Genomic DNA, 14,679 nt, shown 5'->3' on the forward strand with positions numbered 1-14,679 from the left:
TCTTGACTCTCCCCCTTCTCTGGCTCTGGCAAAGGAGAGTGACAACGCAAAGCAGAAGCCTAGAAGGATCCTCATCCTTCCCTAAGGCTAATGAGGAACGTTCCTTGGAAGCCGGACATCACACCTTCTACTGGCAGGACTAGGACCTCAAACAATGGAAAACCTCGAGAAAGAGGGCCCAGGAACATGTTCAAGTGATGAATCACATACAGGTCTTGAGCCGAACCACGTACAATCATGAGATAAAGATCAACGCATTAGAGAACCTCCTGGAGGAGGAGGAGGCTGGTCTCAAGGAAGGTCCCCAACTCTGGAATGTGAACGATGCAAGTGAGAACTCTATGGGGAACAAGAACCTGAAAGCCTAGGCTTCTTGGACACAGGAGAAAGGCTGGCCTTCCCATCACGCAGAGGCGAAGAACCCCTTCCAGGCTGAAAAAAGTGTCCACAAACCCAAACCACCTCACGTCCGCAACTGTCCACAGCCACACAACCCCCACTACACATAAAACAGCAGGTGCAGACTTAGTAGTTATTGTTACACATAAAACAGCAGCAGCAGAAGTTTTACCATAATAACTGTTTCAGCAGGGAAATTATAGGAGGTGGACAAAGCAAGCAGGATTGAAGCCGTCGACACTGAAAGGAAAGCATAATCCAACAGGTTAAAAAGAATAAGAATCCAATAGGTTAAAAGGAATAGTATAATCCAACAAGTTAAAAAGAATAAGAATCCAATAGGTTAAAAGGAATAAGTGATAAAGACATCAAGAACATTCTGCTGCTGGGCAAAGGCCAAAATGGGTTAACTGCTTAGGCTGTGCAGCAGGCAATGATAATTTGTTAGATGATTAGGATCTGTGGGGCCTCTCATCAAGGTTACGACCAAAATCAACCACAAAACAGGATTCTGAAGCAAACAAGGCCTTCTTGCATTAAGTGTCCTCTTGTTCTTGTAATAAACCTATTGGTTGGCACATCAGTCCAGGCAAATTTTTAAGGTGAAACTGGGAGGGTAATGCGACTTCAAGAGTTAGATCATGTGAGGGTCCATCTCACTATTAGAACATGAAAATATAGCTTTACCTTACACTTTACCTTACATAGCAAAAATTTGGCAAACTGTGCTGAGGAATACTTCCATAACATACACTTACTTTACTTATTTGTAAAGATTACATATAACAAAAAATTGTTGACTGCAGAGAACAGGAAAACTTTTTATTACAGCTTTTCCAATTCTTGTAATTTTCATGTATATTTCATGTTGTTGCTTCTATGGTTAACTGCTGACAACTGTGTTATCAAAAGCTCAGGTTCCTGGTGCTGTAAGCACTCAAACGGGAGTAGATATGCCACTTGTAGAACATCTACTACCCAGGTTTCTCCTCTGTGCTGCTGCCCATGTTGCCCAATACCTTGCCAGGCAACCCCCAACAACAGCAGCCGGGCTTCCTCTAGAGTTTTCCTCTAGCCTTGCCTCTGCCTCCTCTCCCTGGTCTGGTAAGACGGAGCTGAAAGGAACGCTGCTGAGCTGTCTTTGTAGCAGAAGCAGGAGAAGACACACGACCCCTACAAGGACCAGTCATGAGTTGTGATCTCTTGGGTGAAGGGTGAGCAGCAGCCTGAAATATAGGTCAAGTTACACTGGCATGTAAAGGACCAGAAGACATAATAACAACCTGGTGGACCAACAGTGATTATTGTCCTTCATCTGTCCACTGCAGTTTCAGTTCGGTCCTTAGGGAAGAGTGATGACAATCCAGGAAGTGTTCCATTCCTCAGTACCAAGGTAGAATCAGGGCCAATATATTTGAAGGTCTTAGAGATAGCAGCATTTCTTCTCCTCAACAACCAGTTAGCCACGTGAAAAAGATTTGCTACTGGATTGCAAGTCTTAGAAAGGTAACAATCTCTTCACTCTTTCTAGACATGGCAGCTGAAAAAATTTACCAACTGTTGTTGACCACGGATCGAGCCACAAGACCACCTGGAAGGCTGTAGAAGTGTTCAATTTTAATGTAGCCAATAGCAAACTCATGGTCAATAGCAAACTCCTGGTGCATAAAGGAGTTGCCCTCTGCCTGGTTTTGGTCTTAAAAGGGATTTTGACGTAGGAAAAATCTATTTCTGGGGGAAGACCTGTGTCGCCCGATGAAAAATCCCTGTAACTCATTTTTCTAGTATAAATAACTCTATAATATACCAGAGAAAAAGCTAACATGGTTATGCTGAAGTTACTACCCTCAGCGCGATCACCCAAAGGGTGTCGGTATAAGTATAGGGGCGTTGTGTTACCACAAACCACAGGTCTTCTGCCATTTAGAAGGTTCCCTTCAAAATCTCCCTCCTTGGTGAGAGCCGTTACAACCAAATACTACCACCCGTCCCCGCCTCGCCACTACTACTAAATAACCACGCGCTACAATCCCCATTCCTGAAAATAGTTTCTACAAACTTGATTAGTCAGGGTGGGAAAGAATGTTAATAGGGTTAGGGTTCATCGGGCGACACAGGTCTTCCCCCAGAAATAGATTTTTCCTACGTCAAAATCCCTTTTCTGGGATCGACCTGTGTCTGCCGATGAAAACATACCAGAGAATGTTATACAAGTTTTAGTCTAAATTATATATATATAAATAGGGTTAATAATACCCAGTATAAGAAGTTATAAACAGTTTTAATTCTTATTGTTAAGTATATAACATAACTAGTATTAAAATAATTGTAATGATAATTAAATTTCTTTAATTTAAACAATTAACATAGCATTATCAAAATCAATGGAATAAACCCTCTTAGTACATTGGGCTTAATATGTCTCATAAGACCAAGGAAAATATTCTAGTACTATTATCATAGTACAATAGGTTAATATATACATATGTACACTTGTATACAGTGGGGCCTCGTTATCCACGGGGGATAGGGCCCGGAACCCCCCGTGATAAGTAAATACCCGTGTTATCCTGATACCCCCCTCAAAAATTGCTTAAAACTGCCTACTTTAACAGTTAACCCACCCAAGACCACTATTCCAATGTTATAACTGCCTACTTTAGTTCAAACACCAAATATGTTTTCAAACTATCACCTAAAACTAAATTCAAGACAGTTTTAAAGTTATTGTACAAAATTAGCCTTTAAAAAATAAATGTAGTATATGTACTACTGTACATATGTAGCCTACTAGCCTAGGGATTACAGCTAGAAGCCTACATACGCATGGTGGGCCTCCTTTTTTTTTTACAAGGAAAGAGAGGATGAGTGGTAAGAGAACTATCAAAATTATGTAAATCATATGGGTACTCACCAACAATCTATGTTGATAAAGATGGCGACGATTTTGCAGTGCAATCCAGTAATATAATAACGATAATGCTACCAACAGTATGCAGCGAAACATCTCTTCCCTTCGTAACAACACGTTAATAGTATATTCCACGTAAAAACCTTCATCGACCTTTAGGCGTCTTTCCCATAAGAGTAAAAAGAATCAGGGCTTTTGGATGCCACATAATTAACTCGTTTATATGGGTACAATTTAAAGAACGCGCCGCACACCACATTTCATAACAACAAACAAACCAACCTTGGACAAACGTGAGTAGGCCAGTGTTTGCCAACTGGGAATGGCAATTTCTTGCTAGATTTTGTTCCATAAAAGGCTAAAAAAAATCACATACCGTATATACTCGAATAACGTGCAATCTCCCATATCATGCGACCCCCAAATTTCACCAATAAACAGTTGTTTTGTGTTTTGTCAGTATCTCATGTATCATGCAAGTTCATAAGGTGGTGGTTTAGCCTGCTAATGGCGAGTCATTCAGATGTGTGCTGATGCTAGTCAAGTTACGGTAATTTTCTTATTAATCTCGAGAATTGAATAGAAAATCTCAAGATTAAAAAAAAATCCCAAGATAATAAAATAATTGTAAAAATAACACGCCTTGGAGTCCTTAATCTTATTCTCTCTCTCTCTCTCTCTCTCTCTCTCTCTCTCTCTCTCTCTCTCCTCTCTCTCTCTCGCCCCTCTCTCTCTCTCTCTCTCTCTCAGGAATAAATACGTACGTACTGTAATTTGAGTCTTTCACCAACGGGTATCAGTAAATGTGTAGACATTGTGTGCGTGTTTAAAAAATGTGCAGTACACACACATTCCGATGTTTCGGTTTTTGGAATTTTTCAGATTTCGGAAATGTGAGGTCAGATGCATAATCAAACAAACACCACTACTGCAGCAAAAAACATTTTTTCCCTTTATTGTTTTTCATTATTGTTATTTATTAATTACAGTTTATTTAAATAAATATAATTAATAATACTGTTAAATGAATGTGAGATAATTAAGATCACCTATAATAAAATAGTGGGACAATTAATACCATATGTTCACTAATAGGTATTATTTTCAAAACAAAACATTCCGTAAAACACAAAAAAATATATGTACATAACAATCAAAATATAATAATGTTTTGCAGCTCAACTTGTGAATTTTAACAATAAGTATGACTATATAATATATTTCACCATATCGATCTTGAAGTTGAAGAGTCGTAAAATTCTGGAGGATGGTCGGGAAAAGGATTTGTACTTTGTGATTACGTATCACTACAAACACCATGTGGTATTTTCATACCACTATATTGATGACGCATCGCTACGACACACTGGTGTTTTTCATACCACTATACGATAAAGTTAAAAACATGACATAGAATCGACTTTGCGACTTCGTTCTTTTTAATATTTTTAACGATACAATAACTATCATTTGTACTACTAAAACCATCTTCACAAGTAATTTTTCGTAAGATATGTGTTGTTGCAAAAGCTAGCTTATACATAAAAGGCTTTTATAATTTAAGTCATCTTAGATATACATATGTACCCAAACTCATTGTGGGGAAATTTACTACTGTTTCCTCGGATATTGAAATACTTTAGCATCATTCAAACACTTTAATAATATAATGCATAAATACTAGGCTATACATATTTACATTGTATACAAATACTACATACAGTTATATACACATACTTTATATCAAACAAAGTTAACAGTTATATACACATACTTTTATATACAAAGTAACAGTTAATACACATACTTTTATATACAAAAGTTAATCATATGAGTAGTGATCAGACGACAGCTGTGCACTGGACTACGTACGTTACTCTCTTGGAAGATAAAACAAACAAAAAAATTTTGTTTGTTGTTAGTCGCCGGGATAGATTAACATTTTTCCAGAGATTAAAGAGCTGAATTTTGTTTTGAAGGTATGTCAACCGCGTTATTATATTATTGTTTTCACGAAGGAATAATTATATAAAGAAAATTATTGAGTAATTTTTGCCGTCAGCAGTCAGAAAATCACGAACATGGTAACGTTCAAACCTAGTGCCATCCATGGCATATGTCTATAAATAGAACAGAAGCAGAGGGCAGTCATTGGATAACAGATCTCCATGGCTACCAACCAACCAATCAGGTGTTAGTTATACTACTCTGTAATTCTTAGAATGAACGTTTACACACATGAAGCTAACGATGATGTATGTGTTTTGCATACAGTACGTAGTTTTTTAGTTTTTATTATTAGTGGTAAGTATTTTACTGATTTCATGAAGAATAGAATGATTCCTTCTCATTACTTTGAATGCAAAATGGCTTGAAGATTCTTCCGGAAAAAGAAGAGAAAAAAAATTTCCTTAGAAGATGATACCTATTTACTAACGCGGTTGACATACCTTCAAAAAATTCAGCTCTTTAATCTCTGGAAAAATGTTAATCTATCCCGGCGACTAACAACAACAAAATTTTTGTGTTTATCTTCCAAGTAGTACGTACGTAGTCCAGTGCACAGCTGTCGTCTGATCACTACTCATATGGATTAACTTTGTATATAAAAGTATGGTTATATAACTGTTAACTTTGTATATAAAAGTATGTGTATATAACTGTATGTAGTATTTGTATACGATGTAAATATGTATAGCCTAGTATTTATGCATTATATTATTAAAGTGTTTGAATGATGCTAAAGTATTTCAATATCCGAGGAAACGGTAGTAAATTTCCCCACAATGAGTTTGGGTACATATGTATATCTAAGATACTTCAATTATAAAAGCCTTTTATGTATAAGCTAGCTTTTGCAACAACGCATATCTTACGAAAAAATTACTTATGTGAAGATGGTTTTAGTAGTACAAATGATAGTTATTGTATCGTTAAAAATATCAAAGTGAACGAAGTCGCAAGTCGATTCTATGTTATGTTTTTCCTAAACGCGTTGACTTAAAGGAGAACGTTATTTTGGTTATTTTATCACTGCCACAAACCATAACAATGCAGTGTATGTATGATAATTCTAAACTATTATTCACTACCAAAATAACGATGATATTTTTGTATTGAAAATTAATTTTACATATATTCCAACATTATTACTACGTAGCATGAATAGTACTATAAATATTTCGAAATATAAATCTTGCTGTGAACGCTACCATAATTTGATTTTCATATACGTACTTACATTTTGTCAGCTGGCTGGGCTCGCATAGATAAAATTGATTTCACTGATATGGAATTACTCCACGAATAGCCTTTTTATTATGAAGATATAATGACTTAAAGGAGAACGTTATTTTGGTTGTTTATCACTGCCACAAACCCATAACAATGCAGTGTATGTATGATAATTCTAAACTATTATTCACTACCAAAATAACGATGATATGTTGTATTTGAAAATGAATGTTACGTATATTCCAAACATTATTACTACGTAGCATGAATAGTACTATAAAAATTTCGAAAGATAATCTTGCTGTGAACGCTACCATAATTTAATTTTCATATACGTACATACATTTTGTCAGCTGGCTGGCCTCGCATAGATAAAATTGATTTCACTGATATGGAATTACTCCACGAATAGCCTTTTTATTATGAAGATATGACGATAATATATAAAGGTAAAAATGCTTTTATGTATTTCGTTTACGCTTCGTCGCCAATAACAAACAGCAATACTTACGATAATCTATGACAAATAGCGTTTGTATGACTTCATTGTTCAGAGAAGTTATATACGAATACTGCCAAAATAATAATGAAGTTTGAATTAATTTTAGCCTTAATGTTATTACTACTGTAATTACACTACCACTACTATTAAAATTTCTAAAAGTTTATCAAACAAAAAATGTCGGTTTGAACGCAACCGTATACATAAACCATTTTCGTACGTAAAGGTATATGCTTACATTTTGTGGCTGGCCACTCCGACGATAAGTTGAGTGCAATGATGTGGAATTATTCTTTGAATAGGCTATTTATTATGAAGATATGACTATAATATATATGGTAAGAATGGTTATTACCTTTATTGTCAGTTAATATCATAATATGAATGTTTGTGTACGTTGGTGGTTATCGCACTGCAACTACGCTTAGCCTAACAATGAACGTCGTACATAAACCTTGAATAGGCTATTTATTTCGAAGATAGGACAATAATATATTAGGTGAGAATGGTTTTATTACCTTTCATTGTCAGTTAATATCATTATATGAGTCTTTAAATGAATGTTGGTAGTTATCGGCGTGGACCACGGCCGAGGGTTAGCCTACCGAAAAACATGCATACGCAACACAACAAACCCGTGATGCAGCGATCATACCAGTGATGTAACATGAGAAACGGTCCAAGAAAAAACCTGTGATTAACTGGATCCGTGAATACTGATCCGTGAATAAGCGATGCCCCACTGTACAACAATTCGGTAGCGGGATCAATAACCACGTCTAGCCCGTCCGGAAAAAAAATTATGGTGGGGAGTGTGAGCGAGTCATGCAGGTAGAATGGTCATGCAAAGGGAGATAGTAAAAGGCATAGTTTTTTGTTTTCAAAAGGTTGCTAACGGAGAAACGTCAGTCTGTTCTTCAGGAACAACCACAACCCCAGCTGCCACTGCTGAAAATTTTAGGGCTGTAAATTTTTCAGGTAGTGGCGCTTAAACACTGCTGGGGACTTCCAACCTGTGTACTTTTTAAGGTCCTCAAACTTCATGTTTTGAAAATAATTAGTTGAGGTGGCAACTGCTCGGATGGACATGGACATGTGGGACTGAATCCGGATTAGCTTGTTTAATAAAATAAAGTATCTGTTGCCTAATTCCTCTTAGAGTTATCGTGCCCCCTTTGTCTCTAATAAAAAGAGAGCCCGATGTTATTTGAGATGTTCTGGACATAAAGGATTTTAGTGTATGAAGTGTATGAACATGACAATGTTTTATCTTCTGGAAGAGGTAGAATTTCCCAAGATGTCCACCTATTTTGTGGATCTTCATTTTTTGCTAAAAATTGTCTCTGGTGAAAGTAAACTTTTCCAGATGGTAGGAATTCCACATGTCCTGGATCCCTAGACAGGGCTGACAATTCAGAGATTCTAGCTCCAGAGGCCAGAGCTACCAAAATAGTGTTTTTCTTAGTAGTGCTGAATAAGAAACAATTATCATTGTCTAAATCTGATGCAAGTTTAAGAACATCGTTCAAAAACCATGATATAGATTGAGGACGACTAGTTGGTCTCAAACGTGCACATGCTTTTGGAATAGAGGAGCACATGCTTTTGGAATAGAGGAAAAGTATGTGTCCACTAAATTAATATTGAAACCTACTTGAAAAATCTTCCTTAGGGCAGATTTAATTGTGGTAATAGTGCTGGCAGCTAAGCCTTTTTCATGTAATGATCTAAAGAAAGAAATTGTAAGATTTGTATTCATTTTTTGAATATTTATCTTTCAAAAATATAGATAATTTTTTCACTGCAGAATCATATTATCTAATTGTAGAATCTCTCTTTATCTGATTCTACAAACAGAATATTTAATGGATCTATGTTTGCTTCCTTTTGTGCTGCAAACTTCATGAAGCTGACACAGTTTGCATTTGTACTATCTGTGTTAGATTTGGGGATGGAATCTTTTGGGGTTTGAGTTTCATCTCCATGATAAGGGGATACCAATTGCTCTTCGGCCAGGTTAGGGTGCCACTAGTGCCAGCTGGCTTTGAATGACCTTAGCTTGTGTAATACCTTCAATAGGAGGTTCACTGGAGGAAAAAGATAAATTCTCTCCCATTTGTTCCAGTCTAGAGATATTGCATTGATCGCAAAGGCATTGATGTCTATGTTGGGAGCTACATACAAGCTAACTTGTGATTGGACTCCGAGGCAAAGAGGTCCACCTGTAGTCCCGGAATCTGAGTCGTGATCCATTTGAATGACTTGTTGTCCAGTGACCATTCTGATTCTAGTGGGGTCATTCTGGATAAGGAGTCTGCTACTACATTCCTTACCCTGCCAGATGGAATCGCTGACAGATGCCAGTGGTTCTTTTCTGCTAAGAGGTAAATTTGCTATCATTACATGATTTAACTTGTTGGATTTGGGGATCCTCTTCTGTTTATGCAATGGACTACTGTAAAGCTGTCCGATACTATTCGAATGTGGATCTTCTTGGACGGTTGTAATTTTCTCAATGTTAAAGAACCTATAGAGGTGTGACGGCCCCACGGGGAAGTAAGGTCCGTACCTGTGAGATTGTCAGCATATGGAACTTGTCGCAGTGAATGTAGGAATTCAGCCGAGACAAGTCCAGGATTACACGTTTTTTGTTTGAGTCCCTCTTTGGCACACTGAACAATCGTGCTTGAAACCTTATGCTCTTCACCCTCTTTATGGTGCGTTTCTGAAGAAGATCCTTTGTATACTCTAAGAGGTCATCTGTTGGTTTTTGGAAGAAGCTGACTGGAGGGGAGGGCCCTTCTCCCACTTCCAGCCTAGACCTTTTGATATTATACTGTGGGCCCATGGACTGAAGGTCCATCGACCCTTGAACAGGAACAATCTCCCCCCTACCTGGGAGATCTCACTGGTTGGTTGCTGGTCTAGATCCTCGCCCTCCTCGAAATCCTCTCCCTCTGGCTCGACTACTCCCGGCATGTCCTCTATATGGGCGAAAATTACCTCTCGCCTCATATGCTGGGGAAGCTACAACCTGAGATGAAGTTGAAGGTTGAGGTTCTGAGGGTGGCTGGACTAAGACATATTGTTGTGGTGTTATTGCCTTTGAGGTGGACGGCAACTGCCTGCATATATCCTTGATGGGCGGGCCGTCTGATAAGGGTTGTACCTTCTTGCTTTTTTCTTTGGCTGTTGATGAGAAGGCACATCATGTTGCCGTTTGAAGGGAAGACCCCACCTCACTCTAAGACTCTGGTTAGTCCTGGCTGCCTCATGGAGGATGTTATTTACTTCCTCTTTGGGGAAGAGGGTTTCTCCCCAAATGGAAGATTTAATGAGTCTGTTGGGCTCATGTTTAACTGTAGCCCCAGCTAAGACATGTTTTCGACAGGCCCTTCTTGGTATAGCAAAGTCATACAAGTCGGTCTGAAAGATCTGTAGTAGAGCTTTCGTCAGAACTCGAAAGACTTGCTCATCCTCATATGTGGTTGCCAACAACTCCGCCGATGTGACGGCGTTGATGGATCTGGCTAACTTGGTCCTTGTTTCAAACTCCGCCTTGATCATATGGTCGGGGAGTTTGGGTAATCTTTCGGAAAACAGGTCCGAAGCGCACTCCAGTTCCAATTTACCTGAGGTAAATGTACCCGGAGCGTATTCCAAGCGTCCAGCCCCGTGGGCAAACAGAAGAGATATAGGCTCTGTTTCCCTTAGGACTGGCATTGGCTTGTCCTCGACTATGGCTTGTAGCGTCAACTCCGCCACCTTAGATGTACTAGGTGATGGAATCCCTTCGGGAGTGACGAACATGGTATACTTCCCTTGTGCGGTGTCAATTTAGTATTGACACAGTTTAGCTCAGACAGACAACGGACCCAGGCAGCTTGGGCCTGTTTTTTCTCTTGGGAAGATTACCGTTTTCTTTTGGAACTTTGTCCACCCTGACTAGTGCATGTTTTGCTAGTCTGACAAAGCTCGGGAACGGGAACTGCATATCATGTGGGAAGAGCTCATAGTCTTCGATGGGTCGCGACCCGCACCCCTCAATAGTCAATCTCCCATCTACGAAGGGGAGCATGCAGGGCCAACCTCCAAGGATTGTCATTCTCAAATGGTGGTAGCTTTGAGCATCCGGAACCATCATTGATAGGGCTGGTGTTCCGGAGCGAAGGAGACCGGAGAGCATCTCCTCAATAGGCTTCATTCTCTCGTCGCTGGTTAGTAAAGTCTACTGGATCGAAGGACTGTTCCGCCGCCTTTGAGAATGTTCCTGTCCCCATTGTGTAGTGAAGGACTTATGGCAGCAGGCACATTGACAGATGATGTCGACGGCTGTGACGCCGAAGACAACTCCTTCGCTGCTGGCGAACAGACTTCGTAGCCTTCTTTAAAGTCTTTTTTGACTTTAGGAAATTACTGACTGAATTCCTTGTTTTGCAACAGGCTTCGTAAAACCCTTGAATCTTGAAGGATGAAGAAGCAGCAATGGAACGGAGAAGGACTAGGAATGGAACTCGCTCCACTTACCTCCCCACCTACCTGTTCCCCCGTGACCATAGGTTCGGCGTTGATATTTATCCCCGCCACATCGTCCATGAGCTCTTGCTGCTCCTCCATGGTGGTCATGGTCTCAGCACATATCGCTTCGATGAGGGGTCTGGCAATATCCCTGGCCACTGCCGTGGTCAGTGTGGCCCCTGAAAAAATCATAGCGCAGAGGTCCGCATCTAGGACGTATGGTTGGCCTTTGGGAACATTTTTGCCAAACCCCCCTACCCACTTGCGAAGGGACACCCTAGCATCGTGTAGGGCAGCGGATCCGTCTGTAATTAAAGTTCGTTTTAGTGGCGGATCCGTTATTTAAGCTAGAATACTTATGACTAAATATCTTAAAATAACTAAGCCAAATTCGTGATGTTCTTACCTGTTCATTAGACATGATGGTCACCAGGTCATAACAGATCATACAAGCTTCCGGATGCCAGACCACGTAGTTATCCAGCTGTACGGCGCAGTTCGCATGCGTCCTGCAAACTACGTGGCCAAACGAGTTGCTTAACGTTGCGGGGCATCCCTCCGCCTGGCAACGAACCACCTGTAATGTGAAAATTCTCAATGAGTTTTCTTCCCTGGTGGTTGAAATTATTAGCGAAATATTTCGTCTAGACATGCATTAAAGTATCTCTAGAGAACTCATGCATTGTTTCTATCTATCGGCGAAGTATTTCGTTACCGAAATACTCCAGGACCGACATAGTACTAGTTATCCACAACTAAATTAAAACTCGTAAGTTTTGATGTCGTTTAAACTTGGTGACGAATTATTTCGTCGCCGAAATAGTTCGGAACCGACTTAATACTAGTTATAGACAACTTGATCAAAAAACTCGTAAGTTTTTTAGTTTGATATCGGCGGAATATTTCGTTTCCGAAATATTCCGTACCAACGTAACTGCTACAGTTTCTAGAAACACTTTGTTTTTCAAAATTTTGTTGGCGAAATAATTCGTTGCCGAAATATTCCGAAACCGACGTAATATTAATAATGGCTTATCTTAAGGAGGCTTATAAACTAAAAGTGTAATAGCATAAACTGATAATTTCCTTTAAGAGGCATGCTTAAAAATATACGCCGAACTTCGTCAATGCCGAAGAAGCGCTTATATTTATAGAACATCGACTTAGAAGCCATTGTATATTAGATAATAGCTCACCTCTATAGTTGCCGAAGCAAGGAATGAATCAGATGAAGTCCGGTAATACCAAACTTCATGTACTATTACGTTTATACCCTGCCTCTAAATATTCCATTAATTATACACTCTGTTCGCCGAGGCTCCAGAGATAAAGAAATTATTAGAGGTTTGTTTGTAATAGGCCATGTTGCCTGGCTCTACCCCTGGTCCAAGCTGGGTACCACTCATAGGCTATGTAGCCTAGATGTTTTTGAAGTGGTCCAACCCGGTCAGGAGGTTATCCAGGTAGGCTAGGCACATAATACCATTACTTAGGGCATTTTATTTAGACTAATTACAATAACATAACATAAGGTGCATAGGAGTAATCTCTATATATCTAGTACTAATCTACAAATCCCCTGGTATCCTTAAATTCCCATTGTAATGGGACATTTCACTCGACTGCACTTAGTTAAATCATTTTTTAGATCTACGACGTTAGGACGAGAAAAACTAATCTTAAGCTCACTAGGCTTATTAATTTAAGCTAACTAATGGTAATTCAACCATGTATCCAATTAAGGATCAAATATGGTTATGATTGTGAGACTAGCCTAGATTCGAGACGGGCTCGAGCACCGCATATTTATATTGCTAGTATATAAGCCATATTAATGTGAAATGCAACCGATAACTGTACGTATAAACAGAAATATTGCCTTTTAATACTTTATAACTAAAGCTAAGCCTATATATATAATCTGAACATGTCGTGCGGAATTCGCTGTAGCTATGCCGACGCTCAAAATGGCGGTCCAGGCAATCGCACCCCAACTTATATTTTGAGGGGCCAAGGCCAATAGCATACTTAAATTAACATAATTATGCCTAAAAACCAAATTGGGGTACTCAACTTTGAAGCAGAGAAGCTTGAGCACTCATAATTGCAAGGATTAATCTGATATTCACAGATCAATAGAGTGTAAAAAGTTTCACAGTGAATCGCACGACTATTTACAGGAATGGGGATTGTAGTGTGTGGGTGATTAGTAGTAGTGGTGAGCGGGGGACGGGTGGTAGTATTTCGTTGTAACGACTCTCACCAAGGAGGAGATTTTGAGGGAGGGAACCTTCTAAATGGCAGAAGACCTGTGGTTTGTGTAACACAACGCCCCTATACTTATACCGACACCCTTTGGGTGATCGCGCTGAGGGTAGTAACTTCAGCATAACCATGTTAGCTTTTTCTCTGGTATATTATAGAGTTTATTTATACAAGAAAAATGAGTTACAGGGATTTTTCATCGGCAGACACAGGTTGATCCCAGAAAGACCCCAGGCCTAGGTGAACTAGGTCCGGATCCACCTCGACTGTAACACAATATTAGGAGTTACGTAAAAACATGCATGTCGTGGAAGAGAAGGGAACTATTTAAATGACCTGCTAGACCGAAGTGAGTTGGCTATTCCAAAGATGAGAGAATTCACCTGGTTAAGAACACAGTCAGCATGGTTAAGACCTGAAGGATAAACTAAAAACTGGTAGCCACAGTACCTTCTGTTAATTTTTTGTATCTGCAAACGAGTTCCATAACTTCTGCGTATGTGAGTTAGTTCTTGGTTGTCCTGGATTGAGAGGAGGGGACCTTCTGCTTTCAGGCCACAAGCTTCTTGATCTGGCCTGTCAACCAAATCAGTAGCATCCTGTGCATCATTATTCACTACTGGAGCATAAGAATGGTCAGAGCCTAACACTTATATGTCATTCTGAAGAACAAGAAGGGTCTCTTGTCTTGATAACAGTCCTGGCCATGGGAACAGGAGCATGGACTACTTGTTCAAAGAGAGGAACAGTCCCATACACAAGAACATTCCCTCGTGTGTTGACCTCTTTATGGCTGGACTTGTCATCGTTTTTAACAGCCCAAGTCTTAACCCTTGTTTCTTGAGCAGGA

General features: G+C 39.4%; 1 protein-coding gene and 2 pseudogenes across 1 annotated transcript in view; 2 read left to right on the forward strand and 1 right to left on the reverse strand.

Annotated features, from left to right (window-relative positions):
* Positions 1–14,679, forward strand: part of LOC135207340 (E3 ubiquitin-protein ligase listerin-like) — a 350,507-nt gene that overhangs the window by 88,988 nt on the left and 246,840 nt on the right. The gene's annotated exons all lie outside the window — the stretch shown is intronic.
* LOC135207136 (uncharacterized) overlaps positions 1–14,679 on the forward strand; it is a 91,889-nt pseudogene that overhangs the window by 75,622 nt on the left and 1,588 nt on the right.
* Positions 1–14,679, reverse strand: part of LOC135207137 (ufm1-specific protease 1-like) — a 51,937-nt pseudogene that overhangs the window by 5,565 nt on the left and 31,693 nt on the right.

This window comes from Macrobrachium nipponense, chromosome 32, assembly GCF_015104395.2.
Source record: "Macrobrachium nipponense isolate FS-2020 chromosome 32, ASM1510439v2, whole genome shotgun sequence".
Taxonomy (NCBI): domain Eukaryota; kingdom Metazoa; phylum Arthropoda; class Malacostraca; order Decapoda; family Palaemonidae; genus Macrobrachium; species Macrobrachium nipponense.